The sequence below is a fragment of the Chenopodium album genome, chromosome 1 (assembly GCF_948465745.1).
Source record: "Chenopodium album chromosome 1, dcCheAlbu1.1, whole genome shotgun sequence".
Taxonomy (NCBI): Eukaryota; Viridiplantae; Streptophyta; class Magnoliopsida; order Caryophyllales; family Amaranthaceae; genus Chenopodium; species Chenopodium album.
The window spans coordinates 63,864,255-63,878,734 of record NC_137834.1 but is presented as its reverse complement, the minus strand read 5'-3'; the positions used below and the strand labels follow the sequence as shown (position 1 = coordinate 63,878,734).

Below are 14,480 nucleotides of genomic sequence, written 5' to 3'. Positions count from 1 at the left end.
TTTGTCGACTTTCTTCAAGCATGGAAAGTATTATTCGGTGGATTTCTTCAAGCATAAAAAACCGCCAAATTCCTTTGTCGGCTTTCCTCAAGCATGGAAGGCATTATCGGTGGATTTCTTCAAGCATAGAAAAACGCCAAAATCATATGTCGACTTTCCTCAAGCATGGAAAGTGTCATCCGGTAGGTTTATTCAGGCTTAGAAAGCTACCAAACTCATCTGTCGGCTTTCCTCAAGCATGGAAAGCATTTCAACAAACGTCATCCGGTGGATTCCTTCAAGCATAGGAAAATACCAAACTCATTTGTCACCTATACACTTGTGTCAGATAAGAGTTCTATCCCTTTACTCTTTTATTTGTAGAACTAACATTTTTTTGCAGGTATCGGCGTATACAAAGTGATTTAGGATCGCAAAACGTCTTAAATCATTCTCTGTCCCTATCGACTACTTTGACTATCATTTTCAAAACTGACGTTTCTACAAACTCAGTCAAAATGGGGGCTTCTGTAGGCACCTAAAAATGTCTCCCCAAAACCAAACCCTATGATGAACAACCTTTCACTGCCATTATTGGTCGGGTTAAGTATTTAATCTTGGAGTGCTTAAATTCATATTTCCATTTCATAAACCAACCCAAATTCTAGCCCAATTCCCCAAACCGTAACTTATTTTCCTCTTTTCGTGCCTTTAAACCCAAAATAATTAATTTCGTGTCCTTTAAAATCATTCATTTCGTGTCCTTTTTATAAAAACATTTAATCCAGTCCAATGATTAAATAGTTGGATGGGGATTTAAAAGAGATTTCCAACGATATATTATAAGCCCAATTCCGAGTTATAACGAATAAGTTATGGCCAAAATATTAAATTGAGCCCAAACCGAACCTAAGCCCACCTTACCTACAACCCAATGATCATGTAGAGGGTCCAAATTATTTAATCCAATTCCTAAACTAATTAGGATTAACTGGAAGCTTCTATAAGTTTCTAAAAGATCCTAATTATTCTTTTTGAAAAGATAAGATTAAAGAGTTTGAAATTGAATAAAACTCCTTTTTTTAAAAGACCTAATTCTATCCGAATTGAAAGACGTTCAAAGATAGACAAATATTATTTTCGTGACTCGTATTTTTTATCCAAATTTTATATGGTTGGATATCCCTTGAAATTATCTTTCCAATTATATATTATAATATCAATCCCGAGCTATAACTGAAAAGATATGAATAAAATGTCAAACTCTATCCAAAACTGATACCGTTTCACTATTTCGGCTATATCTTAGGTTATACAAAGTATTTTAATCTGATTATAATTGTATTAGAAAGTAAACTTCAAGATTTTTCCAACTATATCTTATTTATATTATTCCGATGTCTGAATCAAAAGATATGATAAAAACAAAAACCGTAAAAACTGCTGTCTATCGCAAGAGTTTTATCCGATTCGAATTCTTATCTTTTCTTGATTCGACCCCTCTTTTTTCCTTATAAATAGAGGTCATATCACCCCTTTTTCAAACATCAACAATCTTGATGATCAAATCCTTATCTCTTTCTCTCTTTGACACCAAAAATCATTCTTCTCTCTCTCTCTCTCTCTCATATTCTAAGCCTTAAACCTATATTCCTAATTACACCATTCTTTCCCTTAGTACTCCAAGGAGTCCATACAACACCCAAAGTTCTATACTTAAACCAAGGTGTGAAAGGTACAAATAACTGAGGGTTTGGACCAAATTAACTTTACTTTTAATTTAATTTAATTTAATTATTTCAATTTGATTTATATTTTTATTGAAGTTACTAACAGTTTATTCATGATGTAGCCATTCAAGGAAGCACGGAAAGTGAGTAATTAATCACTTAATTACTCTTATTTTTATTCTTGTTGCTAGTATCATGATTAGATTTATTTATTATTTGATTTGACTAACGCTATTATTGTTAAATTGCTTCCAATATTAATGTTTATTTTACTATATTTATTGATCACCATATTGCATGTTTAAAGGGAATATGTAATTGAAAATCACGCCTAATAAGATAATTTGGACAACCGGCTTAGGTTCCTTTTTAATCTTGTTATTAATTCAAGTGATCACAATATTTTAGAATAATATGTTGCATTAATATTCAACCAATTTAGCTTAATAATAGTTTCGAGCAAATTGAATCTTTGTTTGCAAGCCTTTGAGATCACAGAAATCAATTTTCACTATAAGAATCGAGTAGAGGCCAATACGGGCGAATGTGACTCCATGACTCACTTCGTACCATCATCCTCGATCCTCCTTTCGTGGTTCCGAACCATATGGAGTTAGTAATCTCATGGATTATGAATGGGGTGTAACCTTCACGGGTCAATCGTTGTTTCCTATCGTTGTCCCTTATACGTGGTTGCCTTTTATGATCCGTGAACGGTTTACAAGTTCCTTAAAAACTTGTTGGCGACTCCGTACTTTATTTGTCCCTAATCGTTGTCCCTAATCGTAATGTCAATACCCACTTCCTATGAGTGCCAAGCATATTCACACATGCTTTTAACGTAGGCGCACTTCGAGCGACGCTTACAGCAGTGGATAAAAATCATTAGTTTGCATATGCTAGCTTCATGAGGTAAGTACACTATGCATACATGAGTTGTATATGTGTAGGAGTATTTATGCAGGTTTAAGTTTAATTAGTTATCTCACTTGAATTTTTTTTATGATAAACAAACTTTAATCTAATGTTTCTCTTAAGTGTTTATGTGAAGACATGAACTGAATTAGGTGAAGTCAATGGGTTGAAACATAAAATACTTCAAGAGGGACAAGAGAGAATGAATGAACCTAAAGCAGGTTCTTCCACGAGAACCAAACCACAAAGGAACCTGAAGGTATTCTCTAACAAGATCCAGAAGGAACTTTGGGCAGGATTTCCCACGAAAGTCAAAGCATGTTCCCTAACAGGTACATGAAGAGTTCCCTAACAGACTGGCAATTTGGTGCATATGAGCCCGCACCCGCGGCCTTCAGTACCCGCGCTCGCGGCAGACTGGCAGGGCTTGATGCCCTCTCCATGCCCTCTTTGAGCCCTCTCCAAGCCGATTATTTCCTCCTTGCTTAGTCAATATAGCCCATCTTGATTCCCTTGCAAAGACAAATCCTAGGTACCTACAAGAACAAACAACGAAAAGGAATAAAAGGGAAAAAGAACCAAATAAAAGGAAAACACGAAGAAAACACGAAAAACACAAGGAAAGAAAGAAAGAAAGGAATTAAAGGAAAAAGGACCAAAAATAAGATAAGAAAGCATAAAAAGGAAGATGAAATCATCCTAAAAGACTACCCTATGAGTGCCATAAATGACACTCATCAATGGGGATCCATAAATAATATGAAGGGGTAATTTAATGTTGTTAATTATCAATGCTAGATTAATTTCCTATTGATTGATTTAATGCTCTGTGACTAGATTAGGCCTGATCTTTTATGCATGAGTTTGACAATATTGATTCGAGATTCGACAGATGAGAATTGATGTTTAGGTCTAGTTTCAATAGGCAGGTTAATTTATAAATGGTTAGGTCGAGATTCGAAAGATGAGATTTAATACTGGTAAATTAATTGTGTGATTATTATACATAGCGAAAGCCCTTTATAATCTGATTGATGTATGCGTTGATGAATGATTATTATATTCTACCCTGGAATATTATTTATTGGTGAACCTATGCCCTAGATCCTTTTATATATTGGTTTCTCCCTATTCTCAATCTTCGTAGTTTAGTTTCATATTCAACTTATATATTGGTTACCTAATAATCTAGATTATTTTAGTTAATTAGGAATAGAAAGACTCGTTTCTCTGTGGATTCGACCCTACTTCCCTATCTGCATTAGTTAGAGGATTTAGGAACTACTTTTGATTTGGGGATACGACTTTACCCTGTCAATATTCTTAACAAAAAGATATATTTTGGGAAAACTTATTTTTGGTAAATATCTTTTAAACATATCTTTTGAGAAAACCTATCTTTTACGAAAAGAATAATTTGGGTGTACTATAAATATGCTCATATGTATTCATTCAAAGTTGAGGCTGACAAAGCTTAGTGGTCGTGCTTTTAGTTAAGAACTACTTTTGATTTGGGGATACGACTTTACCCTGTCAAAATTTGGCGCCGTTGCCGGGGAAACGGTTTTATTTTTATTTCTGATTATTTTTGTAGTCTAGGTTATTTCTTTTTGTCTCAGAGAACGTTAGTTCTTTGAGGCAAATCTCATATTTTCTTTTAGTTTTTTGTTTGTGCCCAGGTGTTCCAGATCAGGGTACAGCCCATTCGATCCTGAGATCGAACATTCCTTCCATAGATAGAAAAATCTCTACAAGCAAATCCTGGCGGATTCTGGTGATAATAATAATAATCACCGCGATCCTCCAGCTTGTTCTAGCGATTTAGAGGTATCATCAGATACAACTCCAAAGAAGCTTAGTGATTACTCACAACCAAAGCATACAGATTTTCCACATCTCACCCCCACTTCGGCTCTTGATGGGGTACAATTTGAAATTAAACCTCAATTTATAACGATGATAGAGAGGAAGAAATTCAGTGGAGCTAAGGGTGAAGACCCAAATCTTCACATTGCCGACTATTGCAATATTGTAACACCATCAGGCAAGCAGGGGTCACACAAGACCAAATCAAGGAGATTCTATTTCCCTTCTCTTTAACTTGAAAAGTTAAATTGTGGTTTAATGGCTTAAATAGAACTGCACTTGGTATAACTGATTGGGAAACTCTTGTTTTGAATTTTTATAACAAGTATTATCCTGCAGAGAGAACAGCCGTACTACGGAGTGCGATTCAGAACTTTGCCCAAGAAGCCGATGAATCTTTATATGAGGCTTGGGAGAGGTTCAAGGACCTACAAAGAGAACGCCCCCACCATAATTTAGCACAATGGCAGTTAATCCAAGCCTTCTACAGTGGCATTGGAAATTCTTCTAGAATAATTTTAGATTCTGCAGCTAGTGGGAGATTTACGAATCTTAATGTTGATGATGCAGGTCAGGTTATTGAAGATATGGAGATACACAATTCCCAATATGGGAATCCTAGAGGCTTTGCTAACAAGGGGAAGCATAGTGTTGACTCTGTATCCTTTTTGCAAGCTCAACTGACCTCCATTTTCCAAATAATTAGATCATCTTAGCACTGCTAATGTAGCTAATGTTTCTGCAATTAATAATAATTCTAATGAGGTTTTCTGTGAAAATTGTGGAATTATAGGTCATTGGGAACAGGATTGCAGGAGTTCCGTGGAGCAACTTAATGCCTTTCAAGCTTATAGGCAGAATAACCCATACTCCAACACCTACAATCCTGGGTATCGGAATCATCCGTACCTTTCCTACCGGAGTACTAATGTTCAAAATCCACCACCACAAGAACCACAGGCGCCACAGCAACAACAACAGAAATATTACCATCCCAATGCTGGCCAGAAGAACCAACCACAACAAACCTCCTCATCTTCCAACCCTTCTTTGGTGGAAATTAGAGAGATGTTGGTTAATATGCAGAAGCACATGGAGAGTAGAGATGCGACAATTGATTCAATTCTAGCGCACAATAAAATTGTAGATAATCAAATTGCGCAACTCTCCGCTACTCTACAAGCCCGCCAACAGGGAGCTCTGCCAGCACAACCGACCAAGCCTACGGATCAAGCCTATGCAATTACTCTAAGGAGTGGTTCAAACTATGAAGGGCCCCCTATGCCCAGAGTTGATGAACCTGTTTTATTAAATAATGCTAATCTTGATTCCATTAAACCTGACAATGTAGTTAATAGCCCTGCAGGGCTAAAGGATAGTACTAACATATCTAATTCTACATTGCAGGGTACGACTCCAGAGAAGGTGGCCACTCCAGATAAGAGCAATAATGCTCCGAAGCCAATTATCAAACTTCCATTCCCCAATCGTCATTTAAAGACAAACTTGGATAAGCAGTTTGGTAAGTTCCTGGAGATGGTGAAAGATTTGAAGGTAACAGTTCCCTTCACTGAATTAATCACACAAATTCCTTTGTATACAAAATTTATGAAAGAAATATTGACAAGAAAAAGGTCTATTAGTGAGGTAGAGACAGTAGCTTTCACTACAGAGTGTAGTGCCCGTACTTCAAAATAAGTCTCCACCTAAATTAAAAGATCCGGGTAGTTTTTCTATCCCTTGTCATATTGGCAATCTAATGATTGATAATGCATTGTGTGATTTGGGTGCTAGCGTTAGTGTCATGCCATTATCTGTGTGTTCCAAACTGAATATGGGTAAACTAAAAGCCACTTATATTACTCTACAAATGGCCGACCGTTCTTTCAAATACCCCTTAGGTGTTTTAGAGGATGTCCCCGTTAGCGTAGGTAAATTTTATATACCTGTTGATTTTATTGTTCTTGATACGGCTGAGGACATGCACACCCCAATTATTTTGGGTAGACCATTCCTCAACACTGCAGGAGCAATCATAGATGTGAGAAGTGGCAAGTTAACACTATCAGTAGGGGATGAAAAAATTGTTTTTAATCTTAATAATACTCCTAAAAGCCCCATGACTAAGGAGAAATGCTTTAGTGTTAATGTGGTTGATAATTATTCTAACAAGCTCCAAGCTCTTGAAAATGACCCCTTGGAGGTGGTATCTTGTGTTGCATCCCTTTCAGATGAGATAGACAAATGGCAGAACAAAGTTGATGCAATAGAAAGAGCCCTCTGCACTGTTGGTCTTAGTTTTGAGGACGAAAAGGTGGAATCAATCAAGCAAGTTGTGTAATTTAAGCCTACGGTAAGTGTTCCGCCAGATCGAGTTGCAAGTGTTGAAAGTAATGACAATTTGAAGCAACCCTCGATCAAATAAGGATCTTTAGTGCGTAGCATTGAAGAACCCCTAACCCAAGTCAAGGAGGATCCACCGGACAGAGTGAATTGGCGTCCCACAGGGCATGTCAGGAAGCCGCGTCGTAGCCAAAACACCGCTAGACTAGGTGAGAAACCACCTGATCAAGCGTTAGGCCAAGGGTCCTAGTTATTATACTTGGTAAGAAGGTCGTGCGGGACCTAGATAAACCAGCGCTTTGCGGGAGGCAACCCATATTTTTAATGCTTTTTAGACTAGTTTTTTTTTTCTTTCCTTTTTCTTATGAGAGGATAGATGAGGGAATTTAATGAGTTTTATGAGTGCTTATACAAGTTTGAAGGTAAAGAGTTAGCCAAAATTTGAAGAAAAGAAGAAAATACGAAATTCGTCAATCAGCCTCGGGCCCGACCGGGCGAAGCTCGCCCAACCAGGCGCGAGAGCTAGGTCAAAAAAATAAGTGTTTTCGCCCGACCAGGCGATGGGCGCCCGACCGAGCGCAAAACCCGTCGTAGACGGACATATTTGTCCGCCCGATCGGGCGGCTCTCGCCCGACCGGGCGCGAGAAGGGGCGAAATTTCGAGCGTTAGATCGCCCGACCGGGCAAAGCACGCCGGACCGGGCGCGAGAATTGACGCAAATCGGGCATTTAGATCGCCCGATCGGGCGAATGGTGCCCGACCGGGCGCGAGAGCTGAACAAATTCTAAAAATTAGATCGCCCGACCGGGTGCGACGCACCCGACCTCTTTTCTTCTTCTTTCTTCGTCTTTTTTCTCATTTCACTCTTATTTCTCCATAACTTTCTCTCTCAAAAACTCAAATTCTCTCTACCTTCTCTCTAAGATTTCTTCTCCAATTCTCACCCAAATTCAAAACTTTTTACATATTATTACTCCTCTCTTCATCCTCTCCTTTCCTATATTAAATTTTTTCGAATTTCTTTCAAATTAATTTCATACCCATTTCTACATGGCTTCAAAGAGGGCTTGGTCTATTTTCGGTAGGGGTTCTAGTTCGAGGGAGGAATACGACCCGGATTTTCAACTCCCGTACTGGCCGACGATCCGTATCACTAGCCAGGAGCAAAAGGAGCGGCTAGAACACCTAGCCGGGCGCGAGGTAATTCCTTCACGGTGGTAACACTGCCCTTCTTTAGAATCGTTTGATTTGTATGATTTTGTAAAACGGTTTTTAAATGACATTGGCATGAGAAAATTCGTTGATATGCATTATCCTACTTACCGAGAATTAACTTGTGAATTCTTGTCTTCTTTAAAAGTTGTAAATAGTAGAAATGGGCCGAATTTAATTTTTAGGTTGAACAATAGGAATATTAGTTTAACTTATGTAGAATTTTGTAAATTATTTGAATTAAATTCTGAGTTACCTCACCAATGGCATGCGGACTATAAAATGGGTGACATTTATTTTGCTCTGATTGGTTTGCCTACTCCCGACCCCCAACATGCTAGTACCAAACCTATTCATCACCCTGTCCCAAAAATCTGGCAAAGATTTGCGGGTTTGTGTTTTTTAGGTAGGAATGAGCCCCATAACGCCCAAACTAACGAGCTAGCTGTTATAGGTCACTATGTGTCTGGGTTTGGGAAATTGAACATAGGTGAGTATATTATTCACCATTTGAGCAGACATGCCACGACCAGTACCACATCTCGCACCCCCATCCATATAGGAGGCCTTATCACTCGAATAGCAGTGAAAAAGGCCGGTTTTGTAGAGGATGGACCCCACCAACTGACCAACTGTGGACCAGATACCTATATATATCTGCTAGGTATTTTGAGGAGTTGGGGTGGGTACGACCGAATAGCGAGCAGACACCCTTTTGGTGTATTAGGACTGGGAGCGAGCAACCCTTGCCCATCTTTCCCCTACCTAGTCCTAACTTGACCGCCTTTCCCCCAGGGCAACCATCCTACACATATGATCTTTTAGTTGCCAACGCTAGGGGACAAGCACCACCACCAGTTCCACCACCCCAGCCTCAGCCCGAAGTGGCGTTTTCTCCACCTCGCATGTCTCACTCCGTCCCTCATGTTGACTCTGACCCTGTTTGGGACCTTCAGAGTATAGGTCAGGCCTTAGGACGTATCGAGCATTCTCATACTAACCTTAAGAGGATGGTAGGCTCTATAGACCAGAGGTTAGGGTACCTAAAGAGGAACTAGGGTAGAGCTCTCTACCCTATGTACGATGATTACGCTCGTCGAGGCAACATTCCCGACGATGCTATTTACCCTGAATGGTTTCAGCCTCCACCCTAGGGATACGATAGGGATCCCACTGCCCGTGGTATTTACACTGACTATTCTGCCTTCCATGGGTACGGCCAGGACATTCCTTTCGGAGGACCTGCGGGGGGGGACTTTTCAGGCTGATTATTTTGGTGGTAGCTCTTCTGGTGCAGGTGGCAGTGGAGGTGCAGGGTTCGGCTTGATGGATGAGGATGATCAGGACTAGCTATGTTGGGCTAGTTCCCGAGCCAATGAGGACATTGTCTGATTCTGGCTTGGGGGAGATTTTGGATTTGGTATCTTTCTTTTTCTCTTTTCTTTTATTTTTGGTGTGTTTTCTTAGTTTAGATTTATTGCTTTCTAGGTTAGTTTTATTGCTTTCTTATATATGAAAAATACAAAAAAAATTTAAAAATATAAAAAAAAAAAGCCAAAAATACGTTCCAATGAATTGTAAATCATGCTTCCCTGTGCCCCATACTTGAGAAATTTGTTTTGATTCTTGGTATATGATGATAAGCATTATGGATTAGTTGATCATAATTTGATGTTTGATTGCCTTAAAACCTTAACATGCGTCAATTTTGCCCAACTACTTGTGAATATAGTGCTTGACTAGTTGATTTGGTTAGGAATGCGTGTTAGTTCCTGGTATGTCAATGAATTTGAGTATTGGTTTGCAACTATTAGTAATGTTTATATGATTCATTATTATGCACATTGAGGAGGACGAAGGCGTTCATTCTTTTAGGTAGCCTTCAGATGATTGTAGATATATTTGTTCCCTTCTTGCTACCCATGTTGTTGCCTTGACTTTTTGTTGTTTTATTAGCCACATTACAAGCCTATTTTTCCTCATTGGTTACTAGTCCCAAGCTTGGCTTGGGGGAGCTATTAGTGAGTGAGGTAAGGGAGTTTTTAGTGTGCTTATTATTTGCACAATTTGGGTAGGTTTTGAGAAGTTGTTTTGTTTTTTATCATGTTTATTTTTGATGAGTTTGAGAGTTATATTTTATTGGAAAAAACTAATGCATGATGTTATGAAAAAAAAGAGAAGTTCAAGAAAAAAAAGTGAAAAAAAAATAAGTGAACTTCAATAGAAAAAAAAGCAAAATAGAAAAAAAGTGTTCAATGTTCAAATGTTCTAGTTGGAGGTTGATCAAAAGAAAAAAAAAAGAGCTTCAATGAAAATTCAAGTTTGGAAATAAAGTTTGTTTATTCACTCCACTTCTTCATTATTATATTTTTATGAGTGAATTTGTAAGAATTGGGATTGTTTATTATGATTGGAGTATATTTGGTTGGTGTTAGAGTTGGTTATGTAGGAGATGTTGATCATTATTTATTTTGATCATGGGCTTTATTAGGATTTGTTCCCTTAAGCATAGCTTTTCTCTCACTTATTCCCAAATTTATCCTACCCTTTACCCTAATCTTACATTACAAGCTTTAAAGACCTTCCAACCTTTGTGCATAGAATTGTATGAATGTGAAAGTGTTGTTTAGTAATGCAAGTTATGATTTGACATATTTCGAGTCGACTAGTAGGATTGAGCGTTCATTGTTTTATACACACGAGAGTGTAAGTTGGGAGGGCATTGTTCACATAAAGGGGTTGGTTGGAGAGCGATCGAGTACATATTTTACTCGCCACATAAATGAGAGTTGAGTGTGTGAGAACTAGTCTTGAATTTTATATGCTCTTGTGGTTTGCTCTATTCGACAATTGTTAGGGAGGCAAGGTAATTGGATGGATTTGATTGGTTGATTTTGAAGCATGTTTATTTGATTTACCCTGAATCGTTTGTGCTTGATTTTTACTTTTTTTTTTTTTTTGGGGTGAAGCATATTTATTGATTCATTGATGAGATCTTTGCTTAGGGACAAGCAAAGGTTTAGCTTGGGGGAGTTTGATGTGTCTATTTTATATAGTATTTTACCCCCGTCCCTTTGTCATAATTAGTAGTGTTTTTGGCTCTTTAGAGCCACTTTTATTACTAATTGGTAATTTCTAGTGTTTTTGTAGATTTGGTTGACTTTTGCAGGGATTTGCACTTTTAGAGCATTTTCACGAGATATTTTGGAACAATCACGAGCATTGGAGAAGTACGACCAGATTTTATAGCCCAGGGCCGGTTAGAGCCATCGTACTGGTGATTAAGGGCTCGGTATATGTGATACCGGGGCATTTGGACCGAGTATTCAAGACCGGAAGAGGAAACCCAGATTGGCCCGAAGAATCGGAGCCCAATCGTAGTCCAGATAGTGGCCCAAGATAGCCGCCCGGCCAAAAAGGATGGCGCCTGGAGGCGCGCCCAGCCGGGCGGGAGAAGCAAAGGTCGGCGCCCAGTGACACGCCCGGCCGGGCGTGAGATTCAACCTGAAGAGCAAAAAGGCGCGCCCGATCGGGCGGTGCTTCGCCCGATCGGGCGCGTGTTATTGTTAGGAGACGATTAGCGTCGTTTTAGTTTGTTTTAGTTTAGGATTTGTACGGAGTATAAATACTCTTCCGTAATACGATTTTAGGATCTCACTTTACTTTTTCTTTACTCTCTTAATTGTTTTCTTAGATTTTCTCTCTCTTATACTTTTGTTCTTAATCCATTCTTAATTCCAGATTTGTTTGGTAACTATTTCTCTTCTCTTAATCTTAGTTGTTTATTTTATTCCTTTAATCATGTCTTGCTTTATTGCTTTGATTTGTTTAGTTTTTATTATGTGTGAGTAGTTCTATTTCTAGGGTTTATGGGTGATAGAGGAATAAACTAGTCGTTAATTGCCTATCTCAAAATCAAACACTATTTATAAAATCCTAAACCAACCTAAAACAAGTATAGGTAAGTATAGGGTCGAACTGAAAGGAGTTAGTTGGTGTTATCTTTAGCCTAAATCAAGCTATTTCGGATATTGAAGTGAGAAAATGGTTGGTGTTATGATAGCAAAATTAGACTAATCAAGTAATTCAATAAGCTAAATGCTAGGGATATTTGTTCCACATGCTAATTCAATAATCGTGCTAATCGAAAATTTCTTCGTTTGATTCAAGCATTGCAAAGGACAAACAATAGTAGCAATCAAGAGAGTTTAAGAGCTATCTCCTATAGGCCAAACTAGGGGTCACTATGAATGGCAAATCAAGGAAATTCACAATTAAACTCAATCAATTAAAGCAATTCTCAAATTGATGGGTCATGTCATTAAGAAATGCAATGAAATCTAGATTAATCTTATAGGTTGATCATTCCTAATCTAATTAATCACATGCAAAACTATGTCAACCAATTTAATTGCAACAATTCAATCAATCAAAGATCATCAACTAGCACAAATTATCAATCATTCATGCTTCCCCTTCTCCTTAGCAACTAATCTACTCACTAATCATGGTGTAACTCAAGAACAAATCACTAGAATTAGCATTGATCATCATTCTAAATCAAAATCAAGAGAAAGCAATATCAACTACAATATCCAATTCAAATCCAAGTAATACAACACAATCAAAGATGAAACTAATTAAATCAATCAAGTAAGAGATGAACTAGAAGAAGAAAATATTACTAACATTAATGATTGAAAATGAAGAAATCCAAGCACAGTTGATCCAATGTTGAAATACAAATCCAATACCAAGAACTTCTCTCTAACTTCTCTCTCTAAAATTAAGCTAATGAAAATTATCTAAAAGTTATCTTCAAAAAGGAATTACAAGTGTATATATAGGCAAAGAAGAAAAACGAGATCCCCGCGCCCTCTCCAATAAACCCCGCGCCTGCGGAAAAATGGGTACGGAACCCATTAAAAACTCCGCGGGCTTTCTGGGCAACACCCGCGCCCGCAGCAAAAGCACCCGCGCCCGCGGCAAAAGTGTGGCGAATCCCCTGCTCCCAAAGGGTGATCAGAGGGTCGCGGTCTCTCTAGTACGAGCGGGCTCTCCAAACTACCCGCGCCCGCGACCAGACCGCGGAGAGTTCCTGGTTGAAATCTGCCAATTTGGTGCATATGAGCCCGCACCCGCGGCCTTCAGTACCCGCGCCCGCGGCATACTGGCAGGGCTTGATGCCCTCTCCATGCCCTCTTTGAGCCCTCTCCAAGCCGATTATTTCCTCCTTGCTTAGTCAATATAGCCCATCTTGATTCCCTTGCAAAGACAAATCCTAGGTACCTACAAGAACAAACAACGAAAAGGAATAAAAGGGAAAAAGAACCAAATAAAAGGAAAACACGAAGAAAACACGAAAAACACAAGGAAAGAAAGAAAGAAAGGAATTAAAGGAAAAAGGACCAAAAATAAGATAAGAAAGCATAAAAAGGAAGATGAAATCATCCTAAAAGACTACCCTATGAGTGCCATAAATGACACTCATCAATGGGGATCCATAAATAATATGAAGGGGTAATTTATTGTTGTTAATTATCAATGCTAGATTAATTTCCTATTGATTGATTTAATGCTCTGTGACTAGATTAGGCCTGATCTTTTATGCATGAGTTTGACAATATTGATTCGAGATTCGACAGATGAGAATTGATGTTTAGGTCTAGTTTCAATAGGCAGGTTAATTTATAAATGGTTAGGTCGAGATTCGAAAGATGAGATTTAATACTGGTAAATTAATTGTGTGATTATTATACGTAGCGAAAGCCCTTTATAATCTGATTGATGTATGCGTTGATGAATGATTATTATATTCTACCCTGGAATATTATTTATTGGTGAACCTATGCCCTAGATCCTTTTATATATTGTTTTCTCCCTATTCTCAATCTTCGTAGTTTAGTTTCATATTCAACTTATATATTGGTTACCTAATAATCTAGATTATTTTAGTTAATTAGGAATAGAAAGACTCGTTGCTCTGTGGATTCGACCCTACTTCCCTATCTGAATTAGTTAGAGGATTTAGGAATTACTTTTGATTTGGGGATACGACTTTACCCTGTCAATATTCTTAACAAAAAGATATATTTTGGGAAAACTTATTTTTGGTAAATATCTTTTAAACATATCTTTTGAGAAAACCTATCTTTTACGAAAAGAATAATTTGGGTGTACTATAAATATGCTCATATGTATTCATTCAAAGTTGAGGCTGACAAAGCTTAGTGGTCGTGCTTAATGGTTTCATCCTTCGCCACGAAGCTAAGTCAAACCTCCAGGTCAAAGTTCTAGTCAGGTTTGGTTTCAGTTCGTCTAGTAAGTTCCAGACAAATCTTGAGTGTCCAACATATTAGTTTTATCTCTTTATTCATTGATATGTATTCAGAGTTATTCTTTGAGATCTTGTAATTGGTCTGGGAAAAAGTGTT

General features: G+C 38.1%; 1 non-coding gene across 1 annotated transcript; it reads right to left on the bottom strand.

Moving 5' to 3' along the window:
- Positions 1-4,840: 4,840 nt before the first annotated feature.
- On the bottom strand, positions 4,841-4,947 carry LOC145566451 (small nucleolar RNA R71). The gene has a single exon (XR_014095425.1). It is a non-coding gene; the product is annotated as a small nucleolar RNA R71 (small nucleolar RNA).
- Positions 4,948-14,480: the final 9,533 nt, after the last annotated feature.